The sequence below is a fragment of the Indicator indicator genome, chromosome 32 (assembly GCF_027791375.1).
Source record: "Indicator indicator isolate 239-I01 chromosome 32, UM_Iind_1.1, whole genome shotgun sequence".
NCBI classification, from domain to species: Eukaryota; Metazoa; Chordata; class Aves; order Piciformes; family Indicatoridae; genus Indicator; species Indicator indicator.
The window spans coordinates 910554-933060 of NC_072041.1; the positions used below are offsets into that span (position 1 = coordinate 910554).

Here is a 22507-nt window from a genome sequence, read left to right on the forward strand (position 1 = left end):
CAGCCCACTGCAGAGGGGAACCTCAGCTCCTGGCTGCCTGTCCTGAGCTGCAAGGAGCAGGGCTTTGGGTGGCAGGAGGCTGGGGCTGGGCAGTTGGAAAGGTGGATTTCAGCAGCCTAATTGAGCATTCTCTGCCTCTGTGTCCATTTCACACTCCAGTGCCTGAGAACAGAGCCCCTGGCTGCTCAGGCTTCCTTGCAGTTTAGCTCCATTTCACCCTGGGCCAGGGGGAAGGTGATGCCATGTTTGGGTGCCCAGCTCCCCAGGGAGCTCAGCACAGAGGTGGGAAGCAGCTTCCCTAGTGGCTTCTTCCTGAGAGATGCCTCCAGCTTCAAGCTAAGCAACTTCCCTTTGCTGCCACCAGATCTGGCCTGGGTCTGCACCAGTCCTCTGCTGACTGCTGGTTTGTTTCCTCACCAACCCACCCAGGAGCTCTGCTGGGGTCTTCCTGCAAGTTCTCACTGAGCCACACTAAGGAAAGCTCTTAGACATCCTCTGGGGCCTTTGACTTCCTGCCCTCCATCCTGGGAGGCTTTGAGCATCACTTTGTGAGTTAATCACAGAGTGGTTTGGGTTGGAAGGGACCTTGCAGCTCATCCAGTGCAAGCCCTTGCAGCCAGCAGGGACACCTTCAGCTGGAGCAGGTTGCTCAGAGCCATGCCCAGCCTGCCCTGGCATAGCTCCAAGGATGAGCATCTCCCACCTCAGCCAGCAGAGAGCCTTCCAAGAAATGCTTCAGTGGCATTTTTACAGCGACCCAAGCTTGCTGCAGGGCTGTGGGAAGGCCATCAGGATGTCTCTTAGGGCTTGTGGTCTCCAACCACCATCTCAGGCATCATTTTCTGCCTCCTCCTTGCAGCTGTCTGCAGCTCTGGGGTTTGCTTCAACGGAGGAAACTGTGCAGAGGGATCCTCTCAGCCCTGCCACTGCCCCCCTGGCTTCCAAGGGCCTCGCTGTCAGTATGGTGAGTTGGGGCTTCCCGAGCCCTTCCTTTCATTCCCAGGGGGAAGGGGAAAGGATTCAGAGCGAGGGATGCCCCACTGCTGTGGGGCCTTCTTATCCCAGCCACTGTTTTACCTTCCCAGCTCCAAGGATCTGCTCTCTGCTTTCCCTGGCCACAGCCTGGGCTGTTTGGGAAGCTGGCTGCTGGCAGAGAAAATGCTTCTGCCCTGCTGCAAAGCACAGTCCTGTGCTGCACAACCACCCTGGGGGCTGCCTGCCCTCCCTGCTGCCTGCCCTCAGTACAGGGCTGTGCTGTGGTCACAGGAGGAAGCTGATTCAAGTTGGGTCAAATAAGGAATCCCTGAGCTTTTAAGGAACTTTAAATTGCTGTTCCCTCCATTTAGAAATGCCTGGAAGGCCCTGAAGGCACACAGGTCACAAAGCAAGGAGATGCTCCTCAGGTACCAGCTGTAGCTTGGCCAAACCCTCCCTGGTGCTGTTGGCTTCAGGCTCTGCTCATTCCAAGCCTCCTCTTCCAGCTGGAGCTGAGTTTCTTGCAGCCAGAGGCTTTCCTTGGGCTCAGCTGGTACAGTGCCTTGTGTGGGATGGTTGTGAGTCCCCTGCCCCATGGTCAGTGTGGCACAAGTCTTCATTTCACACTCACAGAATGCATCAGGTTGGAAGGGACCCTCGAGGGTCACCTGCAGTCAGCAGGGACACCTCCAACTAGAGCAGAAGGAGGAAGAAGCAGTGCCCAGAGCCCAGGGGGACAGCCCCTGAGGCTGTCTGCACATCTGCCAGGGCTCTCCAGGGAACAAGCAGCCCTTCAGCTGTCCCTGCAATCTTTATGTCAGAGCCTCTCTCCTCCCAATCAATCAAGCAGGGGTTGGATGTCCTCCTGTGCACAACCTGAGAGGTAAAAAGCACTTCCACATTTGGAAATGTTCAGCCATCCCCACAGCCATAATTGGTTGCAGCTTTGAAAATCAAGCCCACATTTCTAAGACCCCCAAGGAGGGTTTTCTTTAAAGGGGAATCACAGACTTATTGTGAAGGGAAGGAAAATCCACCCTGAGTTCCACTGCTGCTACCTCCCTTGGATGAGGGACCCCAGGTCAGGGCTTTGGCTCTTAAAAGGTCAGCAAGGCCTTGGCTGAGGGTTGGCTTTTATTTCCCTGCCCTGTGAGGCTGGAAGCTGCTGCAGAGCAGAGTGGTGAGGAGAGACTCATCCTGGTGAGTCAGAGAAGCCTTTTGCCCTCATCTGTCACCTACAAAAGCAGCTCTCTGGTCTCTGAGATGATGAAACCTCCCCAAGGAGCAGCTCCCCACAGACTGGGGCTGTGCAGCATTGGGCTGGGAGAAGCTTTGGGCAGCCTGGGCTAGGGGGAGGTGTCCCTGCCCAGGGGTTGGACTGGGTGATCCTGGAGGTCCCTTTCCAGCTCGAAGCATCCTAGGATTCTATGGATGCAGGTGTGATCCAGAGGGCTCCTGCTGAGGCTGTCTGATGAGAGCAGCCTGGAAGTCAGGCAGAGGGGATGGAGCTCTGCAGCCATGCTCCATGGGCTCATTCCTCTGCCAGCAATCTCTGTGGCTGATCTTAACAGCATTGCCTTTTCTTCTCTGGAAGGGAACACAGAGGTGTTTGTGTTAGGGGCAGGCTGCTCTCAGAGCTGGCCAGACTCCTATCAGACCTTTCAGCATGGGATATTTTTGCTGGCCAGCCTGCAGCAGCAGCCAGCCCCTGTTTACCCTGGCTGGAAAGCAGGAGGTACCCAATGGGTCTGGCTCCCAGGGGTGAGATGTTGCCCTTCCTGCTCTGCTGAGCTGTTGAAAGTGATAATATTTGAGCTCTCCCTGCATTAACTCTCCCTGCTTTGAAGGCAGAGCTCTCACCAGGGCTGGGCCAGCTCTCAGCAGCTCTGCAGCACATCTTGTTTAGCCTTTGCTGCTGCCTCTTGCCTCTCAGAGATGTTTGATCCTCTCAAGTGCTCTCCGTGTAGGGGTGTAGCATCTTTTACTCCCCCCCTGCAAGGTGGCATTGCTGAGCTGCTGTGTGTGGGGCTTGGCTGTGCAGCAAGCCAGAGGAGAAGGCTGAGCTGGGCTGCCCAGCTCAAGAGGGAAAGGGAACTGCTGGAGAGAGTCCAAGTGAGTGCCACAAAGCTGCTGAGGGGCCTGGAGCATCTCTGTGAGGAGCAAAGGCTGAGAGCCCTGGGGCTGCTCCAAAGAGCAGCCTGAGAGGGCATCTCCTCAAGTGCATCTAAATGTCTGAAGGGTGGAGGTCACCAGGATGAGGCTGAGCTTTTGAGGTGGTGCCCAGGGACAGGACAAGGGGCACTGGGTGCACACTAGAGCCCAGGAAGTTTCACTTGAGCTTAAGGAGAAACTTCTTTGGTGTGAGGGTGCTGGAGCCCTGGAGCAGGCTGCCCAGAGAGGTTGTGGAGTCTCCTGCTCTGGAGAGATTCCAAAGCCAGGGGGATGTGGTCCTGGCCAGCCTGATCTAGGTGCCCCTGCTTTAGCAGGGGGGTGCTCTGGATGGTCCCCAGAGGTCCCTTGCACCCCACCATGCTGTGACTGTGTTACAGTGGCTGCAGAGGCTGCTTGTGAGCTGAGTTAGCAGCTGGGCTGTCCTGGACTCCCTCCTTATCTCCCTGTCTGCAGATGAAAGGGCTGCAAGTGGAGTGCTGGAGCTTTGCTTTGGACTGAGGCTCTCGGCAGGAGCTGCCTCCTTTCAGCCTGGGCACAAATGACCTCTGCACAGGGCTTGCAGGGAGGGGAGGGGAGGGGGTGCTGGGGATCCTGGGCTCAGCTTCAAGCCTGTCCTGGCCTCCCAGGGCTCCTGGGACCACCCCAGGCTGTGGGGTCTGGGTTGGTGAGCTCAGTGTGCCTGGGAAGCTGCTCCTCTCTTGGCTCTGGTGGTGCCCAGGGCCTCCTCCTGCTGGGGGGTGCCACAGAGGTGCTGGTGGTGACCCTCCAGCCCTGGGATGGGGACCAGAGAGGCTGCTGTCATTTGCATCCCCTCCTGCAAATCAGCTGCTGGGCTGCTCGGCACAGGCATCCTGCTGGAGTGGAGCTTCTCAGCCACACTCAGCCCTGGGGCTCCGTGGGGGAACTTTGCTGTGCTGTCAGGACAGGCCCTTCCTAATTAGCCTGGCTGTGGTCTGAAGAGCAGAACCTCCTTCAGCTCTGCACAAAGCAGAGGTCAGCTGGAAGCAAGCAGGGCCTGTGATTAGTGTCTGCCCCTGCAAGGCTGCAAAGCTGAGGTGGCTTTGTCACTGCTCCAGGAGGCTGTTCTTGGCTCTTGCCAGCACTGCCCTCATTCACACAGGCATTGGCCATGCCCTCAGGGCTGTTTCATTGCCTCATGTCCCCATTCCTCCTGCCAGTCCCTGCAGCTGAAGCCTTTGGGCTGTGCTGGGGCTGGGACCCAAGAGTTTGCTGCATCCTTGGGGCTGGGGGTGGCTTTCAAGAAGCAGCACAGGACTGCAGAGCACTCGAGGGTGCTGAAGCCAAAACTGGGAAGGGTTTGTCTTTGGGAGCAAAGGAAAGGACCTCACAGATCCTCCTCAGATCCAGGAGCAAAGGGGGCTGCAGGAAAGCTGGGGAGGGACCTTCTATAAGAGCTTGTAGTGATAGGATGAGAGAGAATGGACTGAAGCTGGAAGAGGGCAGATTGAGACTGGAGATGAGGAAAAAATTCTTGTCAGTGAGGGTGGGGAGGCACTGGCACAGGTTGCCCAGGGAGGCTGTGGATGTGCCCTCCCTGGAGGTGTTCCAGGCTGGATGAGACCTTGAGCAGCCTGGGCTGGTGGAGCTCTCCCTGCCCTTGACAGGGGGCTGGAGCTGATGACCTTCAAGGTCCCTTCCAGCCCAGGCCATTCTGTGAGGCTGGCAGTTTCTGGTTCTTTCCAGGAGGGGAGACACAGCCATGGGGTGCCCACAAGCAGTGACACTGCTTTGGACCTGGGGAACCTCCCTGGTCCCAGTGGACCCTGCTGCTGTTTCAGAGTGGGAGCAGTGAGGTGCTGTGTGCAGTGTCCCAGGGGGCTGCAGTTCAGCAGGGTGATTGGGGATCCATTGGTGGCATTAAATAGCCACAACTGTTCTTCAGCTGGCAGTTTCTTGGAGAGGATCCACTGCTACCACCACCAGGGCTAAATTCAGAGAGCACTGCCCCTCCAGCAGCCAAGAGCTCCCAGAGAGAGCATCTGTGAGCAGCCTCCTGGGGCAAAGCTTCACCTTCTGCTGGGGAGGGAGAGCAGAAGGGCTGAGGCCAGAGGAGCTTTCTGCCCCTTGGGGGGATGTTGCTGTGAGGCTGTGCCTGGGGGACTTGCCCTCTTCCTTTGGCTCAGGGAGGCTTGTGCAGAGCCCTGCTTGGTGCTGTGCTATCAGCTTGTCCATCAGCCAGGCACTCAGTATGGCACAGCTGGCAAACAAGTAGTGCTGAGCTCCCTGACAGGGCTGGGGGCAGGGAAGCAGCCAAGGCTCTGTAGGGGCTTATTCTCCTAAAAAAAGAAAACCTTATGTGAAGGGAGCTTTGGAACAAAGGGAGGGAAAATGTGCTGAAGGTGGGGGCACAGCTGGGGCTGTCCCTGTTCAGTCATGCTGCCAGTTGTGGGGTGCTGCCAGCTGGGGGCTGCTGCCAGCTTCAGCATCCTTCACTGAGGTGCACAAGGTGGTCACAGGATGTTAGGGGTTGGAAGGGACCTCTGGAGATCTTCCAGTCCAACCCCCTGCCAGAGAAGGACCATAGAATCCAGCACAGGTCACACAGGAACACATCCAGACAGGGCTGGAAAGGCTCCAGAGAAGGAATCATAGAATTGTGGGGGCTGGAAGGGACCTCAAGGATCATCCATGGGCAGGGACACCTCACACCAGATCAGGCTGCTCAGAGCCACATCCAGCCTGGCCTTAAAAACCTCCAGGGATGAGGCTTCCATCACCTCCCTGGGCAACCTGTGCCAGGGTCTCACCACCCTCCTGGGGAAGAGAGACTCCACCTCTCTGTGTTCACCACCAGCATCCTGGCATGGCCCTGGCTGTGCAAAACGTGCTTGTAAATGCAGGGCAGTTGCTCCCTGAATGACTTCTTAGTTCATCTGATTTGAGTTTCCAGAGGTTAGCTGGAGTGCAGCAAACAGCCTCTTGGCTGCCTGCTATCAGGCTGAAGCTCTCCAGCTCCATCCAAGGCTGGTGGAGCTCAGGCACAGGCCAAGGCATGACTGACATTTGTTTAAAGGAACATGATAGTGGGTGAGGAAGAGCTGCTGCTGCTCGAGGAGACTGAAACCTGGAAGGCTTTAGTGGATTGGAAAGCTGGCTTGCTTTGTCCTTCCCCAGCTTTGCTTGGGTGGAACTCAAGAACTGAGGATTTCATTAGAGTTTGAAGGGGGTGGTTATATTAGGTGAAAGAAAATGCATGGCTGGAGTCCTCCAGAGGAGCTGTAGCCCTCTGCTTGGGTTTTGGCAAGCAAACAGGAGAGGAATCCTGTGGCTGAGGCTGCACTGGGTTGAAATAGAATCATGGCTTGGGGGTGGAAGGGACCTTAAAGATCATCCAGACCCAACAATGGGTCTTTAAAGTTCCTATGGGTCCTTAAATGTTCCTATGGAACCTTAAACCTTCCTATGGGTCCTTAAACGTTCCTGTAGATCTCTAAAGCTCCTCATGATAAGATCTGTCAGGGGCAGGCAAAGCTTGGAGGGAAACTGTGCCACAAGAGAGGAATTCTGTGGCTGAGGCTGCACCAGTTTGAAACAGAATCATAGAATGGCCTGGGGTGGGAGGGACCTTAAAGGTCATCCAGGTCCAACAATGTTCTATAGGTCTTTAAAGCTCCTGTGGGTCCTTAAATGTTCCTATAGGTCTTTGAAGTTCCTGTAGATCTCTACAGCTCCTCATGTTAAGGTCTGTCAGGGGCAGGCAAAGCTTGGAGGGAAGCTGCAGGTTGTGCCACCTGGAGAAGAGCAAATACACACTTCCTGAGGATTCATCCCCTGGGCCAGGTCATGTGAGGTGCTGGATGCCATCCTCAAAGCCTTGCCTGCTTTCCCTTCAGGGAGGACTGAAGCTCCTCAGCACCTCCTGTGATCACCTCCTTAATTACCGCAGTGCTATGGGGAGTGTCAGGCTGGGCTCTAATCTCCCCCCAGGGATTTCCGTGAGCCTCGGCAGCCGGCTGTGACCAATTAAAAGGGGGGTGGGGAGGACCCTCCAGCAGGCACGAAGCTGAGCTGGGGCTCTCAAGAGCTGAGAGCTCTAGAGCCTACCTAAAGGATTTTCTTCTCATAAACCATCTGCTGAAAGCCAGGCTGTGAGCACAGAGCTTTGTGTAGCAGAAGAGATTATTTCCCGAACCCTTGGAAAATGCTCCAGCCTGGAAATGGACCACTGGGATCCATCAGGTAATGGTAAGGAGAAGAATTTGATAGCTGGAAGCTGAGAGAATGAATGTTGAGTCCTTGGGCTGCTCCATCCCCCATGGGGGTCAGGTAGCTGGGGGCCATCCCAAGCTCAGGACTGCCCTCCTAGCTGGCTGCCCTCTGGAAAGGGGAGAGAACAATCCAAAAGCACAGCAGGTACCAGGCTGGGCAGAGGAACCATAACCATCCTGGAAGCACCTCTGAGATGGTCCCTCCCAGGAGAGCCTTCTGCTCCTGGCTGCTTTGTGTTGTGGAGCAGAGGAGGAGCCAGGGCAGCTGGACTCTGTCACCTCCTGTCATTTGCTGCTGGGAGCTGGTGAAAAGCAGGGCGTGTGGAGATCCACAGTGGCCACAGGAACAGGGTGCAGCCCGGGGGGGCTCGGGTGAGTGGAAGGAGGAGAGGAGGGCAGCACAGAACAGATAAGTTCTGCTGTGAGCCTTGCTGGAAGCCATGAACCAGCAGCAGCCTTGCCTTCAGCTGCTGCCTGTGGGAAGGGTGGAGAAAACATTTCTGTGTCCACTGTGTGCTGCCTTCTCCAAGGGATCTTCCTCAGCACTGCTCTCCAGCAGGTGCTGACATCTAACCAGCTTCTGACCCCCCCCAGCTCCTCGTCAGCCCCAGGGCTGCTTTGTTTGTTGTGCTTGGGTCTGTTTGCTCTGAGTGCTGCAGCCTGTGCAGGAGCTCCAGCAGCAGCCCAACCTGAGCCTCCACTCCCTGTTGGTTCTGGGAAGATGCTCAGGGGATTCCTGCTCCAGAGGCTCAAGAGATGAGAGTTATGTGAGGAAGGGAGGACACTTTCCATGTGCCCTGGAAGCCAAGTTCAAGAGCCTGTGCATTCCTCTTGTGCAATGCAAGGCTGTCCTTGGGCTGCTCTGCACAACCCCAAGGCTGCTGCCTGATAGCACAGGAGGGAAATCTCCCCCGGACAGCCCCCAGACAAGGCAAGGGTGGCACCAGCCAGCAAAGGAGTTTCTTCCAGTGGGTTTTTGCTGCTAGATGTGTTGCAAAATCCAGATGAAAAAATGTTATCTCTGGAAAGGGGAATCCTCCTCCTGAGCCTGTGGCACCAGATTCAAAGAAGGAGCTCAGGGAGTTGGTGCCTCTGCAGCTGCTTTATCCTGAGGTTTCCTGTGGGCTTAGCCTGGATCATTGTTTGCAGTGAGCACTGTGGTGCCTGTGGTTGTGTGTGAGCAGCAGGAGATTGTGGTGCAGCCATGGTTTGTGGTGTATGGATACCACCTAGAGCCAGCAATTCAAATATGGATTGCATCTGAGCAAACCCCCAGCAGTGGGGTGAGGATTTACCTGGCCAGGGGGGATATGCAGCCCCTCCAGGCACAGCCCCAGGCTTTGGAGGAAGCCAGCTCCAGACCCTGCTCCTCCCTGAACCACAGAACACAATTGTGGAGGCTGGAAGGGACCTTTGAGCTCATCAAGTCCAACCACTCATCCACAGCTCCCAACCCCACCAGTGCTGCTGAGCCACCACCACTGAACCACCTCCCTCAGCACCACACCTCCAGGGATGGGACTCCACCAGCTCCCTGGGCAGCCTCTGCCAGTGCCTCAGAACCTTTTCTGGGAAGGTACTTTCCCTAATACCCAACCTGAACCTCCCCTGGCACAACCTGAGGCCACCAAGGCTGTGTGGTGTTGTTAGCAGTGTGAGGGCTTTGGCACCCTGCTGGGGGAAGTGGCTGGGGACAAGCTGTGCCACACGGGGCTGTGCCATCACCTTTGGGCTCTGTGGTTCCCCCTGCCCAGGATCTGGTAGCTGACAGCAGGCACAGGAGAGTTTTCCTCAGCAGAAGCAGCTCCAGGGAGGTGCAGGCAGCCCCTGCTGTGCCAGGGTGAGGGTTCCCAGTCCTGCCATGGTTGGGTTCCCCCCAGATATGCTCCATCCTCTGGCTCTTGGGTTTCTGATGGTTCATTGTGCAGTCACAGCCATGTGTGCTGACTGTAGCTCTGCAGACAGTTTTTCTTTGCCTCCTTTGGTGTTCATGGGGCCTCTGTAACCCCTCCACACCCCCACTGGCTGCAGGGACACCTGTCAGCCCCCTCCAACTCTACAAACCAGCCAACCCTCCCCAGTTCTGAGGGCCAACAGGTGGTTCTGGTTTGCTGCATGTGAATGCACATCAACCACCTCTCCTCCTGCCTCCCTGAGCAAATAAACCCCAAGCTGAGCCTGGAAATGCTCTACTCCAGCCCAGCACACCTCACAGCTAGACTCTGGGGCTGCTGGCCCTCAGCTGCCTTCTGACCTCATGCTTTGTGTTCTGCTTTCCATTTGTTCTGGAACATGAGCTGAGAACCTGGCAGGATGCAGCCTTCAGGACCCCCTCATACCCATCACACCCTTGATGGCTTTGATTGCTTGGAGCTGCAGAGATCCTTGGGCAGGCTGAGCTAGCTCTGCTCACACATGGTCAGAGAGGTTGGTGCTGGTCTCTTCTCACAGGTAATTAGTGACAGAACAAGAGCGAATGGCCTCAAGCTATGACTGGGTAGGTTCAGACTGGACATTAGGAAATATTTTTCCCCAGCAAGAGTGGTCAGGCACTGGAATGAGCTGCCCAGGGAGGTGGTTGAGTCACCAGCCCTGGATGTGTTTAAAGGTTGTTTGGATGTGGTGCTTGGGGATATGGTTTAAGAGTGAACCTTGTAGAGCAGGGTTCTGGGTTGGTCTCGGTGATCCTGAGGGGCTTTTCCAACCTGAACGATTCTGTGAAGTCATTCTTCTGCCTGCAAACGCGGCAGGCTGCATCCTGCCCCTGCAGCGAGGTGTGGGAGGCTGCCCTGAGCCGGGCAGCAGAGCCCTGCCTGCGGGCAAGGAAATTCGGGATTGCCGCCTCCGATTCTTCTGCTTGCCGAGGATCTCACCTCATTAATGGTGAGGGGTTTGGAATGCCAAATATGTGGAGTGTCAGAGCTGGACAATAGATGTCTGTGAGCTGCAGCGAGGTGTTGGCTTTGCTGCCTGCACCGTGCCCTGACTCTCTCCTCACCCCGGAGCAAAGGGCTCTGAACGTCACCGACGGCTGCCTGGGGAAGGTGACCTCCACCTTCCAAACTTTTTACTTTGCTTGAGGGCTGCTGCTATTTTTTTTTTTCCTCTCCTTTCCTTCCTTTTTTTTCCTTTTTTTTTAACTTGTGCATTTAAAAAGAAGCAAGTGGCAGTGACCCTTTCATTAGAGACAAAAGGAAGTGTGTGGAGATGTCTTTTGTGGCTTGGCAGTGAACTTGCTGAGGACAACACAAACCCCTGCTCATTAACCCTGCTTTCCATAGCATTGCTTTTTGTTTCCAGGGGCAATGTGATGTTTCATCCCACCATTAATTGCCTAATACCAATTATGGCCCAGACAAGCCAGCCCCTGTTGTAACTTGTTCATTCTCTTTTCCAGAGTTCTTACTCTTGACACCTATTATGCAGCTGGGCACAGGAGCAGCTCTTGTAGTGACATAGAAATAATGAGATCAGTGATCGATAGTTTTACATGGACCATCCTGTCCCACCCATGCTACTGCAGCTCCTCAGGACCTTACAAAGCTCTGCCCTCCCCCCTCGGGTGCTTTGTTGTTTGGAGCTTAATTATTTGGAGACAAAGGGACTGGGAGGGGATGGGGATTTTTCCCAGGGACTTGCCAGTGCTCCGGAGCTGGATGAGCAGCAGCCGTGGGGCAGCGGTCCCTGAGCGAGCAAGGCCCAGCAGAGAGACACTCTGTGAGGTAGGGTTGGGAGCAGCCAACGCTCTGCCAAGGGTCTAGAGAGACTGGGAAGGGAAAGAGCTGTCCTGGACGCTCCTCTCCCTTCTCTGGTCAATGCTTGCACTTGATGATCATAGAATCTCTGAGTCTTGCTCTGAATCATAGAATCATAGAATGGTCTGGGTTGGAAGGGATCTCCAAAGGTCATCCAGTCCAACCCCCTCGGCAGTAAGCAGGAGCATCCTCAATTAGATCAGGCTGCCCAGAGCAAGCTGACCTTGGAGGTCCTTTCCAACCAAAGCCATTCCATCATTCTGCCTGAGCTTCTCTGCTGTTTGAGTGCTGCTGACTCTGTTCCAGCCAAAAGCCTGAGGTCTGCTGGGGGGAGCAGCTGCTACTCAGTGCCTCAGAGCTTTGAAAGATGCTGGCTTTGGGATTCCTTTTGAATCCTTTCTTCAGAGCATGGCTGCTGGAGCTTCCCAGTCAGATGAGAGCACTTAGAGTTGACTCAGGAAATACCTGAATGGCAAACAGATTCTCCCTGTGCCTGTCCCTCTCCTTCTCCTTTGCTGCCTGGCTGCTTTGCTGCAGGAGCAGGAGGCACACTGGGGTCCATCCAGAGGCAAAATGCTGTGGATCAGCAGAGCACAGAGCTTCCCCCTGGCATGGGCTGCCCTGCAAGAAACAATCAATGTCAGGATGAAGCTGCTGCTGCCTTCACACCTCCAGACACTCAGCCCTGGCAAGCACATCTGTGAGCTCATGGAGCTGAGGGCACTTCAAAGGCTTGGAAACGCTGCAGGAAGTCTCCTCAGCCTCTCTGTGAGAGGAACACAGGTTCCTTCCCAGGAGAGCCATCCTCCTCTCCTTCCATGAAATGCAGTTCTGGCCATGGAGTGGGGAAAAAATAATAATCATCAAACAGCAGCCTGAGCATTGAGCTCCCAAAGGGAAGCCTCAGAGAGCCTGCCAAGAGCAGGGATTTGATGTTGCATCCATTAGCCAAGGTGTCAGAAAAGAAGCCTCTCCCCCTGGGGAGATGTTTATAGCCCACAAGGTTCTGTGGCAGAGGCTGAGAGGCTAAGGTTACTCACTCAGGCTGTGCCTCCAGCTTCACTGGGAGAAGGTCTTTGGAGCATGAGGGTCACCTCTGGGGAGAAAGGGCCCAGCTGGTGGTACCCATCCCACCTCTCTGTGCCCTGAGGTACCCTCTGAGAAAAAGCAGAAACTTTCCAAAGATAGGCATGGTAGCAGAGAGTGAGGAGCTTGGTAGAAGCTGGTGACAGAGCAGAGGAATGGTCAGGAAGAGGAGGAAAGCTCTGGTGGTGTGGGCTGGGGTCTGGCTGAGGCAGGAGCACACAGCAGCCCCAGCACAAGATGTGGCTTCTGAGGGAGTAAGAGCACTGCATGAAAGTCTTTGTCTCAGCTCTTGATGGAAGGTACCCAGCACAGCTCCTCCTGTGTAGGAAGTGCTCTCAGATCCCCCTAGCTGTTATCTCCTCCAGATGTTCCTTCCTCCAGAGCCTGAAGAAGTAACTCACAGCAACCTGGCAGGTAAATGCATTCCAGCTGCACACATTCCAGCTAGGAAGGAGAGATCCAACCAAGCCCTTCCATGCAGATGAAGAGGTCACAGATGTTCCCTGCCCATGGAACTAGATGAGCTTTCAGGTCCCTCCCAACCCAAACCATTCTACGGATCTGTGGTATTTTGAACGTTGTTAAGGCAGGGAGACTTCTGGGAGTCCCTGCTGATGGTTTCACTGCAGAGTTCATTCCCTTGTCTTGCAGGAGGCCAAACTCCCCAAACCTCTGCTTGAAACAGGTCTTTCTCCACAGAGCTGCTTTGCAGCTGGCCAGCCCCTGGAGCCCTGTGCTGGGTTGTGTTGCAGTGGCTATAAAAGAGGAGTTCCATCTCCCAGGGCATCCCAACTGTGCCCCAGCACAGCTCTGAGTGAGGAAATGCTACAGCAACTGGATGGTTAGAAATGAGCAATGCAGATTTTCCTCTGGAGGTGACTTCATCCAGCCTGAGGCTGCTGCTGGCTCTCTCCCGACTGCTCCAAGTCTGTTAAGTTTCTCATGGCCAGCGGGAGGGGATAGAGCCTCTCGATCTGCTCGGGACAGCAGCTCCAAGCTGGATCCCTTCTTCCTTCCTGCCTCCCCCTTCCACCAGGGTGAGGACGTTTCCCATGGAAGCACTTCCCGGTTATCCCTTTGGAAATGGATAAAATTGATTTTTATCCCAACTTTAATCACTTTTGATCTGGCTGTTGGCAGAGCTGCAGGACCCCAGCTTTCAGCAGAGCCCCAGCAGTGTCTGAGTCCCTCTGGCAGCTCCTGGGACAGCAAAAGGAGGGAGGATGAGTGGGCAGGGCTGGAGAGAGCAGGGGGGCTCAGACCCAGCAGCAGGGTGGAAGCTTTTGGCTCCACAGAAAGGTCACATCAAGGCTTAGGGGGGAGTTGTCTCTGGGCCAGGACAGCAGCACCTTTCCTGCCCCTGGGGGAGAGCTGACCCTGATTTGGAGGGGGGAATCTGGTGCCAGCAAGGTATCCCTTCACAGCCTGAAGTCCCCTGGCACAGCCTGCAGGTGGAGATGCCCTCCTTGGCCTCTGCTCCTGGAAGAGGTTGATGCTCATGGGGTGTGTGCTGGGTGTGCTCCAAGGGGCAGCTCTTGCTCAAGGGCAAAGCAGCTGCTACCCACCTGGGGTCCCTTGGCATTTAGGCTTCCTTCAGGCCTTTTGCAGGGTGGTGAGAAGTCACTTGGCAGCAGGTTGAGAGTGCTCTTGGTGTCTCAGCCCAAAGGCAGAGGGCAAGGGGGGGCTGGGGGCTGTGTCAGGGGAGGCTTCTTTCATGGGGTGTGTGGAGCCTCCATAAACTGAATGCCAGGTGTGCCTGAAGTCTGGCTGCCTTAAGGGCACCTGGGCACTCTCAGGAGGACCAGGAGTACCTGCTCTGAGCAAGCCTTCCCTAGAGAAAGGTGCCAGAGTCACTTCCTGATGGAACCCAGAGCTGGACACAGCCCTGAGAGCAGTTTCCTGCTGGGTTTATTTGCCTTTACTTGGCTCTTCAGCAGTGTGTCAGGAAAGCTAAGGGCAGGGAGCAGCCTCCCAGGAGCTCCTTGGTGCCTGCTGGGTATGGCTTTGGAGATCAAGTGTAGGTGGAGCCTCTGGGTGTGAGCCCAGGCGACCCATGCTTGGTTTCAAGGGTCTGCAGGGAGTCTCCAGAGAGGAGCAGCAGAGGACCATGCATGGTCCTGCTGCACTGAGGCCACTGCAGTGCATGAAACTCGAGTCCAAAGGTGCAGAGTTACTGGGTTCATACTTTTCATGCCTTTGGTGGGAAAATCCATCCTCAGAGGATGGTGAGGGCATGGCTGGGTACTCCCCTGCCCACCACCTGCTAGCTTGTCCCACAGAAAGCCTTGGGAGCCAGCTGAGGCTCTCTGAATGCTGGCAGGCTGCTGCCAAGGGAGGATTAAGCAGATATAAATCCACCAGGATTTCCTTAAGCTCCAGCAGGTTTTAGGATTATTGCAAAGTCAAACAAAACTTGCAGGCTCTGGTGTCTGAGCAGCAGCCAGGGAGCTCCCAGCCCAGACAGGACCGAATTAGGGGAGGCTGAGGGAATTAAGCAGTGAGTCCCTTTGATCACATCAGCCTTGTTTTGATCACTGTCCTGCTCTGACTCCATTCCTGGCCACTAATACCTCTAATTCCCTCTGGCTTGGCAGGGCTGTGTGGGCATCTTTTGTTGTTCCTAGCACAGGAGTCATCCAGGTTTGTGCTGCACAAAGAGCATCCCTGCAGGGATCCTCTGCAAAGAGCTGCCCTGGGGCAGGGGAAGTGCAGCTGGCAGTGAGTGGTGGATGCCTGGGAGGCAGTGGTGGCTTTGTCCACCCCTGTCCTTGTCCCCACCCCTGTCACACCTACAGCAAGCACTGCATTGTGCCACCCCTTTACGCCAGCTCCAAGCCATTTATTTTCTGTTTCAATGGGAGGTGCTAATAACAGATGGAAAGCTCCACAGCTGCCTGCAGCCTGGAGCAGCCCTGGGCTTGCTGCCTTTTGGAGGAGCTGCCTGCAGCCTGCACCCTTGCAGCATCCTGGAGCAAACCTGGGCTTGCCTTTTGGGGGGCTGCCTGCAGCAGCTGGGAGCAAACCTGCACTTGCTGCCTTCTGGGGGGGCTGTGGTGTGAGTCTGACCAAGCCTTGTCCCCATAGCTTGACCCAGGGTTCTATCTTCCATGGGGCCAGCAGAGCTGGAGCCAGGCTGGGAGCTGAGAGCTGATGGGAATGGGGCTGGGGCTGGGGCTGGGCTCTGTCAGCTCAGGGTGAGCAGAAGGAACCCAGGTTTGATGTGCAGTAGCAGAAGGAAATGCAGAGAGCAGAGCATGGCTGGAGCCTCTGTGGCCAAGCTGCAGCTCATTACTCTTCCCTCCAGCCCAAGAGCCTTAGCCTGGTGTTTGTCTCCATCTCTCTCCTTTCTTTGAAGAAGGAAATGCTGCTTTGGAGACCAGAAAGTAAAAAAAAAAAAAAGCCTCTGAAGCACAAATGCATTTTTAGAGTGCCTTGCTCGGTGCCAAAATGTCAAGAATTTGGCCAACAACTGATAAATCTTTTTGAAACCTCCCCATATATTCCTGGTGTCCAACTGGAACTTGGCATTTCCTAATCTGGGCTTGATTTTGATCTGTAGCTGAAAATAATGAAGCAGCTGAAGGTTGATGCAGCACAAAGGTTTCCTCCTCAGCAGCCTCTCTGGCTGGTTTCTAGGCAGATGTTTTGGAGGCTGTGGTCAGGGGCTCAGAGGGTCCTGGCCAAGCATTTGGTGTTTCTCCCAGCACTAAGGGTGCATGATCCATAGGGAAAGCAGGATTTGCATCCTGGCCCTGACAGAGGCTCCTCTTGCCTTGCCAGGTCTTGCTGCCCACCCTTCCCCAAACCTGGGCAGCTGGTTCCTGTAGGTTGTCATCTACAGGTCATGGAGGCTTCAGCCTGGTAGCCTGGGGTCCTGCTGCACTGCTGGCAGCCCTGGCAGCTTCCCAGGCTGATTTGGTTTGGACTAATGAAAGGAGCTCTGGTGTGACTTGGGGAGGTGTGGGTGGAAGAGTCATCTCCAGGGCTTATGAACAGCTTCCAGGTGGGCTTTGGGGAGGAGGATGCTTCAGAGCTGCAGGAGAAGGTTGCTGCATTTTGGGTCCCCAGGTGTTAAATCCCTCAGAGCAGAGCTGAGGAGGGCAGGAAGCCTGTGTTTAGGTGACAAGGGGGGGACAGCTCCTCCCTGGTCACCTGGTGATTGGTCATTTGCTCTTTAAAAGTTCATCTGAGAGAGATTCTCCCTCTTCCTGAAAGGTCTGGCCTAGGGGAGAAGTCTCTGGTTTCAGTAGGGTAAGAGGAGTTCTTCTGGAATGGACTTACAGAAGTGGATGGAAACTGTGAATCATAGAATGGGCTGGGCTGGAAGGAACCTCTGAAGGTCACCCAGTCCAGGCCCTGAACCCTGGGGAGATGTGAACAGTGCCCAGCTGCCAGCTCAGTCTTCTCTGGGTGAATGCCCTCAGGCTACCTGAGCAGCTTTGTCTGGAGGGGGTTTGGTAGACAAGTCTCATGGCTCTGCCACTCTGACTGAAGCCAAACTGCTAACTTCAGGTGAAACAATCCTCTTCTCGTTTGGCTGCCCAGGTGCCCAGCAGGGTGTGAGGCACCAGGCTGTGATCACCAGTACACGTGAGTGCCAGCCTGCAGCCAGGGCTGGGCTGGAGCCTGGTGGCTGGAGACATCTTTCAGTGCTGGAGCATCTCCCAGAGGGTCTCACTTTGTGCTGATTCCTGTGCTCCTGGCACTGAGAAGTCAACGAGAGGGTGGAAGCTGTTGGCTTTGCTCTCGGGCAGTGTTGGAGCTGTTGGCTTTGCTCTCTGGGCAGTGTTGGAGCTGTTGGCTTTGCTCTCGGGCAGTGTTGGAGCTGTTGGCTTTGCTCTCGGGCAGTGTTGGAGCTGTTGGCTTTGCTCTCTGGGCAGTGTTGGAGCTGTTGGCTTTGCTCTCTGGGCAGTGTTGGAGCTGTTGGCTTTGCTCTCTGGGCAGTGTTGGAGCTGTTGGCTTTGCTCTCTGGGCAGTGTTGGAGCTGTTGGCTTTGCTCTCTGGCAATGCCCCAGGGGGCTGCCCCAGGAGTTCACCTTCCCCTCCTCCTCCTTCCTCTCTTGCAGACGTGAACGAGTGCCAGGTGGGGAGCGGAGGCTGCGAGGGGCAGTGCCGCAACACCATCGGCAGCTTCTACTGCAGCTGTGCAGCAGGGCTGAGCCTGGCCCAGGATGGGAAGTCCTGCACAGGTAGGGCTAGAGGGGAGCCTTCAGCTCCTCCATCCCCTCTTCCACTTCATGCATGCCTCTGATGATGCTCAGCCACCCTCAGTGCCCTCTCTTGGGGTGTGGATGGTGGTGGCAGGAGGGAAGCCTGGGCTGTGCTCCTGGGGAGAGCCTGCTCCTGGGGAAGGCAGCCAGATGTGGTTTATGGCTTCCACAGAGGTGAGGCTTCTGCTCCAGGCTCTGTGTCACCACATTGCTGCTCCTCTGATCTCCTGCTTTCAAACCAAGGTGGGAGGGAAGGTGCAGTTTTGTGTCTGTAACGTGGAAACACGAGATGGGACCTGCAGGAACGTTCTGGGCAGGACCTTTTGGTGTCCTTCTACTACTTGGAGCCCACTGCAGTTCCAGGAGTCACTGCTGGGGTCAGGGAAGCCACTTTGCTGCTCCCCTGCAGAGCAGGCAGCTGGAGCTCACACATTGTCCAGTGCCACATTGAAACACCTACTGTGGGGTGCTCTGGGTTGGCCTGGGATGGTCATGGCCTGTGGTGGCCTTCTCCTAGGGCATGTGGTGGCCTTCTCCCGTGCTTTGTGATGAAGTTCTCCCATTTTGTGGTGGCCTTCTCAGATGCTTTCAGCCCTGCTTGGCTTAGCAGAAGCCCCAGAGCAGTGCAAGCAATCAGCAGAGGCTGCTGGCAGCCTGGGAGGAGTCCTTGCTGTGGCCATTGGCTTGGAGGCTCCAGAGCTCTGTAGAAGAAAGTCTCCCTCCTGGGGCTGTTTGGTGCATTTGTCTTGTTTTGTTGAAAAGAGCTGAAAAGTATTTCCTGGCTGGGTCCCACTGCAGAGATGTGTGAAATAAACAACTCTGCCCTTAGCTTAGCCAAGTGAAGATATTTGCAGCTTCCCCAGAATTCCCCTGCTGGGGATTAGCTGCTCAGATGATGAAGAGCTTCAGCATTTTGGTGCAAACAAACAATCCTCTTTTTTCTTTTTCTTTTTTATTTCCCCTTCTTTTTCCTTTTTCTTTTGTTTTTCTCAACTGTGTCGGTGTGAGCTGAAATTCCACCACCCCCCCCCCCCCCCCCCCCCCCCCCCCCCCAACAATAGCCCGGCTAGCTCAGTCGGTAGAGCATGAGACTCTTAATCTCAGGGTTGTGGGTTCGAGCCCCACGTTGGGTGCCAAAAATAAAAAGTGTGTCGGTGTGAGCTGAAATTCCCCCCCCCCCCGACAATAACCAGGCTAGCCCAGTCTGGAAGCAAATGAAAAGCTGTATTTACAAGCAGAGTCTAAAATCTACAATGAAATGCAATTAATATGTACAAATATACAAAATTCACAACATTCACAAATATATACAATCAACAGAAAAAAAGCACAATCGATCTCACTTTGCTTCCCCCCAAGGGGACCCTCCCAAAGGGGCCTCCCTCTCCCAGGAGCTTCCCCCCCAGACCCCCCTGGACAGAGAAGCAGAGTTAGTTAAGCAGAAAGTTGTTAACTTAGCTGCCAAGGTCAGTACGTGTTATCTTCAGCCAGAAGAGAAGAAGAAACAGCAGCCAGACAGCCCAGCAACTGCCCCCACTGCAGAACGCAGAATGTGCCGAATGCCCTCTTTGTTTTGGGTAATAGTTCTTAAACATTTCTATCTATCCAATGGAAGTGTTTAGAACAATCGTTATTTTGCTTTCTTACACCCAATAGTGACTTATTTACATTCTTTCACTTTCTCTGTTCTGAACTTTGCAAGGAAAAATTAAAAAGACAGTTTCAAACCACCACATCAACCCTTTCCATATTTTCTTGGAATTACTTGTAATCAGCTGTGCCCCCTCTCTGCCAGTTTTTGCACCTCAGTCCTCCCCTTGCCCAGCTCCTGGCCAGGTGGGACTCTTGGTGCCATCATCCTGCAGCTCCTCACTTGTCCTGCCTGTGTTTGCTCTCTCCTCAGGCTTCCTGCCCCCTCCCTGCAGGTGTTCAAGGCCAGCTTGGATGGGACCGTGGGTGACCTGGGCTAGGGGAAGGTATCCCTGCCCATGGCAGGAGGTTGGAACTGCATCATAGATTCATGGAATGGTTTGGGTTGGAAGGGACCTTAAAGATCCTCCAGCTCCAACCTCCTGCCATGGGCAGGGACACTTCTCACCAGCCCAGGCTGCTCTTTAAGGGCCCTTCCAACCCCCACCATTCTGGGATTCATCAGGAAGAGGGGAAATGAAGCCCTAAACTGTCTGAGACCAGACTCTGCCCTGGCCACATCACTGCTCTGCTCCCACTTTGCTCCAGTTTAAATCTCTGAGTACCATCACTGCAGGTGTTAGTTGTCCTCTCCATGGTCTGTGCCTCTCCATCAGTTCTTCTGCTCCATGGTCTGTGCCTGTCCATCAGTCCTTCTGCTCTATGGTCTGTGCCTGTCCATCAGTCCTTCTGCTCTATGGTCTGTGCCTGTCCATCAGTCCTTCTGCTCTATGGTCTGTGCCTGTCCATCAGTCCTTCTGCTCTATGGTCTGTGCCTGTCCATCAGTCCTTCTGCTCTATGGTCTGTGCCTCTCCATCAGTCCTTCTGCTCCATGGTCTGTGCCTCTCCATCAGTCCTTCTGCTCCATGGTCTGTGCCTCTCCATCAGTCCTTCTGCTCCATGGTCTGTGCCTCTCCATCAGTCCTTCTGCTCTATGGTCTGTGCCTCTCCATCAGTCCTTCTGCTCTATGGTCTGTGCCTCTCCATCAGTCCTTCTGCTCTATGGTCTGTGCCTCTCCATCAGTCCTTCTGCTCTATGGTCTGTGCCTCTCCATCAGTCCTTCTGCTCTATGGTCTGTGCCTCTCCATCAGTCTTTCTGCTGGCCTTGCTCTGCTCACCACTTTTCACACCCATTTTTGGTTTTACATCAGATGAGAAGCTCTTCAGAAGCCTTCTGAATGCTGACACAGGGCTGGGGAAGGGTGGATGGGATTAGGTTGGTGTTGGTGCAGATGAGGAGGGTCTGGAGAAGACAAAAAAGGCTCTGGGGAATGTGGACAGGCTGCAGGATGTTCAGCTTCTCTCGATCAAAGTCCTGGTGGAGCCTGAAGGAAGCAGCCTGAGCTGCAGAGCTGGAGGTTAGATGTTTGGAGCTGTTTGTTGGCTCTGTGCAGGACAGCAAGGGTTGGAGCTTGCATCTGTCCTGAGGGTGGCCCAAGGAGACAAGTCAGGGGTTCAGAGGCCAGCAGTTCACTTGCTTCACCCTTGTGGCTTGATTGCTGGCTCAGGGTGACGTCAAGCTGGCCTCTTCAGAGCCCTCCTCTTTGAAGTGTCTGCTAAACACATAGCTGGGCTGTAAGATCAGCAGGAGGCTTGGTGTGGAGAGGCAGAGAGCAGCCAGCAGCCAGGGCTTGCTCCTGAGGTAGGAGAATTTTTTGGAAGGAAAAACTTCATCTGGGCTCTGTGAGGACTTCCCAAGCTCACCTCTGCTCAGGGACAAAGGGCTGGTGGGGCTCAGGGAGGGTTTCCACCTCTCCTGCCCAGAAGGAGGTCAAAGTTGTGTTGTTTGGCTTTCAGTGGAGATGGAGAACAGCATTGCAGGAGTGAGAGGACAACCCCAGGAACTTGCTCATGCAGGGGTTGGGTGGTTGGCTGCAGGCTGGGAGCTTCACACAGGTGTCAGTGTTCTGCTGGAGTGCTGCAAAGGAATGCAGAAAACTCTGGAGAGGTTTGGCTGTCCAGGGCATGGCACCATGCCAGGCTGAGATGGTCACACACCACAGCTGGGCTCCAGGAGCCCCCAGTTCCTTCCTGCTGTCTGCCATTCCCTGCTGCCAGCAATGTGCACCCCAGGACAGGGGTGGGATGTGTGCCCAGAGTGTGCCCATGAGTGCCTGCACACATCCCAGCCCTAGCCTGGTGCCCTACAGAGTGACTCCTGCCCTGGTCTTGATTCAAGGCCTTCTCTTGACTTCAGCTGCTTGACCTGTGCCTGAGCAGGCAGGAATTAGCTCCAGGACCACCTCTTCAGCTGGAGTTTGTTTGGGTTCTTATGCAAATGTAGCAACAGCAAGAGTGGAATGAATGAAATTCCCTGAGTGTTCCCGGGTTTACTCCAGCCTGCTCCTGGTTTGAGGAGCTTCTTGGGATGCTGATGCTCTCCTGGCTGGTGCTGCAGGAAGCAGGAATGATCTGCTGCTGCTGGGGATGTGTTACCATGCTCAAGGCAACTCTTAGTACTTAATCAGCTGAAGTACATTAGGTGAGAGGGAAGTGTGAGCTGGCTCCAACCTGGCCAAGCATAACTTATGACATAAGCAGGATTCAGTTGATGTTCCAGCCTGAGGTCCCTGGGACACAAGTGCTGTGCCCCAGAGCTGGTGAGGAGCTCTGGAGCCTCTCCTCCTGATTTCTGTTTTTTTAGCAGTCTGAGAAAACAGAAGGCTGAAGAAGTTTGTCAGAGAACTCCCTCAGCACTGGCAGCTTGTGCTGAGCTGGGAGCCAGAGCTCTGTGTGCCCCAGGAGGAGGAATTTCCAGGTCATGGAGCCAGTGGAAATGTCACTTTGGTTGGTGGTTGTGGAGTCAGGGAGTCCCTTAGAATCACAGAAGCCCTCCAGGATCATCCAGTCCAGCCACCAACCCCACCCTGCCCATCAGACCATGGAAACACCTCCCTGGGCAGCCTGCTCCAACCCCTGACCACTCCTGTTCCTAATCTCCATCCTAACCCTTCCCTGGTGCAGCTTGAGGTTGCTTGGAGAGCTGCAGGTGGTGACTCATCAGCATCCCAGGTGAGGACCATTCCATGGAGACAGAACCTGAGCAGCATCCCGGAGCTGAGGCAGTTTTGAAGTCGTTTGTCATAGCTCTGTGCCAGGCTCAGCACTGCTGGAGAGGTTTGCTGGAGGGCTGCCAGTGCTGGCCATGGCGATGGGCCTGAGTGTCCCTGCTCCCAGGGACCCCCCAGGGCAGTGAGCAGAACTCAGCATGTCTGGCAGTGAGACCTTTCTGCATTTGGGGAAGCATCTGATGGCTCTAGAAGTGGTTCTGGCAGGATGGCAGAGTGTGGCTGCAGGCACAGAGGCAAAGGAGGCTGCAAGAAAGCTGAGGAGGGATTTCAGACAAGGGCTTGGAGTGACAGGGTGAGGAGAATGGCTTTTTGCTGGGA

At 55.0% G+C, this 22507-nt stretch overlaps 1 protein-coding gene and 1 non-coding gene across 2 annotated transcripts in view; both read left to right on the top strand.

Annotated features, from left to right (window-relative positions):
* The window catches only part of MEGF6 (multiple EGF like domains 6), a 79304-nt gene that overhangs the window by 14081 nt on the left and 42716 nt on the right, over positions 1 to 22507 (top strand). The gene's annotated exons all lie outside the window — the stretch shown is intronic.
* TRNAK-CUU (transfer RNA lysine (anticodon CUU)) lies at positions 18488 to 18560 on the top strand. Its single transcript has one exon. It is a non-coding gene; the product is annotated as a tRNA-Lys (tRNA).